This window comes from Penaeus chinensis, chromosome 3 (genome assembly GCF_019202785.1).
Source record: "Penaeus chinensis breed Huanghai No. 1 chromosome 3, ASM1920278v2, whole genome shotgun sequence".
In the NCBI taxonomy this organism is placed as follows: domain Eukaryota; kingdom Metazoa; phylum Arthropoda; class Malacostraca; order Decapoda; family Penaeidae; genus Penaeus; species Penaeus chinensis.
In genome coordinates, this window is record NC_061821.1 from 9,917,361 (window position 1) to 9,922,360 (window position 5,000).

The window sequence follows — 5,000 nt, forward strand, 5'->3', positions numbered from 1 at the left end:
GAGGGAGGGGGCCCAGGAGGGAGAGGGAAGGGTTAAGAGGAAGAGGGGGGGTGAGAGGGGATGGATGGTGGGGGGGGGGGCTGAGAGGGCGGCCCCATCGCAGGAGGAGACAAAGCCTCGCCAGGTTTCGAGTGTGTTCCTGCGTAGTGAACTCCTGCCGAGCACGCAAGGAGTGCAAACACGCCGCTTGATCCTTTTTTTTGTATTTTTGCTCTTATTTCGTTTCCGCCGCCCTCCATTCGGGAATGCGCTCGCGTCCGCGCCTGCTTTCCGCTGACTGCTACTTGTCCTGCTGGCTCATCGACCCCCGCCGCGCCAGAGGTGACTGCTTGATCACGTGATCTTATCAAGACGTCAGTCAGCACGCTGTTAGATTGCAGATAGCTTTCTCACACTCCATTGCTCATTCAGTCGTAAACATGTGCCGGCACGCTTGCTTGTGTCGGTGTATGTGAAGGAAGCGAAGCTTATTATCGTCTTTTCTCTTGTTTACCTCCCCCCAACCTTTCTCTCTCTCTCTCTCTCTCTCTCTCTCTCTCTCTCTCTCTCTCTCTCTCTCTCTCTCTCTCTCTCTCTCTCTCTCTCTCTCTCTCTTTCTCTTTCTCTTTCACACACACACACACACACACACACACACACACACACACACACACACACACACACACACACACACACACACACACACACACACACACACACACAACGTATAGGCTGTCAAACTATAACCAGAGAGAAATTATCGAATACTATGAATTTATGAATTCATAGTATTTTTTCTCGGCAGCGTGTTCTAAATTTAATTTTTTTGTCAGTCAGTATAGCCATAAACATGGCGTTAAAATACCAGCCAGAATTATATCGAGCTGAAGGGGTCTATCCAGCTGGAGGGTCAAGCCAGCTGGATTCGGTCACCGCGAAGGGCAATCATATCAGTTTGGGGTCAGTATCAGCATGAAAGATGGTGCACCCCGCTGGCCTCTACGAACCCGCCCACCCACCCCGACCCACCGGCAGCCCACCCACCCCGACCCACCCGAACGGCGAGGCGAACACCGGGCCACTCACAGCGAGGGAAAGTGGATAGCTGACCTTGGAGTGTGACAGCCATATGGCCACTCACCTCTGCAGCGGAGCCTCCACGCGAGCGAAATTTTCTCCCGCTCTTTTTTGTTTCTGTCTTTTCGTTCTTCTTTTGTTTTCGGGTGATGAGGCTCGCGGGGGTGTTATGTTCTTGTTTTTATTTCATTATTTTTCCTTCTTTTGTTTGTTTGTGATTTGATTAGGTTTATTGTATTAGGAAGGAGGACCGTTTGAAGATTTTTTTGCACGAGTTCTCAGCGACCTTGGCCAGACCCGTGTCCACTAGTACTAAACAAGGATCTCGCTGATTGGCTGATGTTCTGGTGACGTCACGATTAAAATGACTATATTTTGATGTCGCTTTCAACTGATCAACATGCACTTTACGCGTTCTCTATTATTTCTTAAATGTATTCATCCATTTTCTTTTCTTTTTTTTTCTATCTAACACGAACATGCTGAACTTTAGATCATGGCGTAGTCATAGCAATTACGCGTAAGTGAAAGTCGTAAAAACAGGATTGTGGCCTTTTTCGCAGTAATGGTGATGTATTGTTACAGTGTATATGCGGGGTGTTATCAGTGTTACTCTGATCCCTAACGTTACCTTTCCGCTTATATTTATTCGTTGCTTCCGTAGCTGATTAGTCACAGTTCATCCCGAGACATTACGATGGTCGTCACTCACTTGTATGCGTTACGTCACGTTACCTTGGTCTATCGTAGGAGCCAGGGCGTTACGCTGGATGTCGCTTATCTATTCACGTTATGTTGGATCACCAGAGGAACTAAGGCGTTAAAATTATCCTCTCTCGCTGGCACACATTTTATCATGTTGGATCTGTCCATTCATCAGAAGGGCTATGGAGTGATATTGGCCATGTTTTTTGTACTCGTTACGTCATGTTGCAACGGTTCATTAGGAGATATTACAATGTCCGCCGCTAATTTGAATACGTTATTATATATTTCGATACACTATTTCGGACCATCAGAGAAGCCGGGGCATTGGTCTGGTCGTTACTAATTTATAAGAGTTTCCTCATGGGGGGTGTAGACGTTTCAGCAGCCATCACTAACGCATGCAAATAAGGTTACGTCGATCCATCAGGGAGGGACAAGACGTAACAGTGGGCGTCGCGTCACATCAGGGAATGCATGTTACGTCGGTCTATCAAAGAGGCCAAGTCCCAAGTCGTTACAATGGCCGTCACTCATCTGTGCGCGTTACGTCAAATTACGTCAATCCATCGGAGGACATGAGGATATTCAATCAATCATGCAATTCGCAGCTTATCGGACGCCAGCTCTCGCTCATGACTGAATTCAACGTGGGGAGGGGGAGGTGGGGAAGGACGGGGAGGTGGAGGTGGGAAGGAGAAGAAGAAGAAAGGGAGGAGGTAGGAAGGAAGGAAGGAAGGGGGAGTCAAAGACCATGTTGCAATGCTGTTTAGTTCCTCATTAGCTTCCTACTCACCTTTGCTATGGCGTTGACTCTTCGGAGACTCAGGATGAATGACTGGGATGCGGTGATTTATTGTTTCAGTATATATATATAAAAAATGATGGGTGCCATAAACTACTCTTAGCATGGTTTTGTTGCGCCAGGATTGTAAATATTCTTTGTTGCTGGTGGTAGGCGGGGTGTAGTTGGCGTGTTGTCGTTGTTTATGTTTTTGTTGCCAAGACTCATTGATGTGATCGTTGGGGCTGTTTATATTCGGGTGCGGAGTAACTGACACTGAGGGAAAATGTGTGTAATTGATGAGAGACGCACAAATGCACACACACATACACGCACACTCAAACAGAGAAACAAACAAAACACACACACTCAAACAAACAAACAAACAAAACACACACACACTCAAACAAACAAACAAACAAACAAAACACACACACACTCTCTCTCTCTCTCTCTCTCTCTCTCTCTCTCTCTCTCTCTCTCTCTCTCTCTCTCTCTCTCTCTCTCTCTCTGTCTCTCTCTCTCTCTCTCTCTCTCTCTCTCTCTTTCTCTCACACACTCACTCACTCACTTACTTACTTACTTACTTACTTACTTACTTACTTACTTACTTACTTACTTACTTACTTACTTACTCACTCACTCACTTACTCACTTACTCACTTACTCACTTACTCACTCACTCACTCACTCACTCACTCACTCACTCACTCACTCACTCACTCACTCACTCACTCACTCACTCACACACACACACACACACACACACACACACACACACACCCACACACACCCACACCCACACACACCCACACACACCCACACACACACCCACACCCACACCCACACCCACACACACACCCACACACACACACACACACACACACACACACACACACCCACACCCACACACACACACACACACACACACACACACACACACACACACACACACACACACACACCCACACACACACACACACACCCACACCCACACACACACACACACACACCCACACACACACCCACACCCACACCCACACCCACACACACACACACACACACACACACACACACACACACACACACACACACACACACACACACACACACACACACACACACGATCCCCCTCCCTCTCTTCCCCCTCCCGACACGAACGAACGTGTGTTAAACAAAGTGAAAAATGCGAAGAATCTTTAGGAGGGTGACCGTGTGCCAGGCGGTTTCCACGCCTAATCAAAAGGGGGCGTGGCGTGTTTGCTTTACCTGAGCGAGGCGGGAATAGAGAAGAATGAATAAATCAGGGGATGAAGGCGGTACTTCGTTACGATTTTAGAAAATATATATATTTTTCTACCTTTTTTTTTTTTTATTCCAGTTTCATTTGGTTGCTCTCTGTCTGGAGTGCTTCGTAGTGAAGGACTTGCTACCCCAGGGACAAGATCTCATTTGTGTTTGTAAATGCTTACTGCGAGGTGATCATTTAGACACTATTCTTGTGAGTCATCCACATTTTGGTGGATAATAGCCATGTTTAATTTTGTTTCGTTGCGTGTGCTCGCGTCTGTGTGTGAGTGAGTGAGTGTGTATGTGTGTGTGTGAGTGTGAGTGAGTGTGTGTATGTGTGAGTGTGAGTGTGAGTGTGAGTATGCATATTCATATAAATGTATGTATGTATTGTTTACAACGTGTCCTTCGAGACATGTGTCGTGCACCTTTTGTACTTCTCTGTAAAATTGTTTGTCGTCCACTGGTCGTAATAAATTCATCAAATCAAAATTTCCTTCTGTTTATTCTTTCTGATTTTATCATTTTATTCTTCTTTTCCATTTATCGTCGACTTTCTTTCTGTTCCTCTCACCTCTCTTTGTCTCTTTGAAATCCATCTTTTTCCACTTTCACTTATTCTGTCCTCTATGGTCTCTTCCGTTCTTTTATTATTTTTTAATCTCTCCTTCTTCCCCTTTTCCATTCTGCCTTTCTTTCATTCCTTCTTCTTCCCCTTTTCTGTTCTTCCCCCCTTTCATCCTTTCTTCTTCCCCTTTTCTATTCTTCCTCTCTTCCATCTCTTTCCTCTCTTCCTTCAGCCATCTCAGGTTCCCCCTTTCACATTTCTTTTTGTTCCATCTTCTTTTCCTTCGCGTCTTTCCCCGTTAGTCCCCCCCCTCAACCCCAACGTCCCCACCCCCAAGCCCCCTACCTCGAATATTCCCCCCCTTACTTCCCCAACCCCTTACCCCACACTTTCCTGACCCCCAGTTCGAGCAACCCCGAAATTCCAACTCTCGCCCCACAACCTCGACCTTGAGTACCCCAATCGCGATTTCCCTCCCCCGTCAACCCCGAATCCCTCAACCCCCAACCTCCCTCAACCCCCAACTTCCCTTCCTTCCTCTCTCAACCCCTTACTTTAAATTACCCTAAACTTTAACTTCCCTACCCTCCCCAGCAC

At 46.7% G+C, this 5,000-nt stretch overlaps 1 protein-coding gene across 5 annotated transcripts in view; it reads left to right on the forward strand.

Moving 5' to 3' along the window:
• Positions 1 to 5,000, forward strand: part of LOC125042420 — a 77,090-nt gene that overhangs the window by 25,786 nt on the left and 46,304 nt on the right. The gene's annotated exons all lie outside the window — the stretch shown is intronic.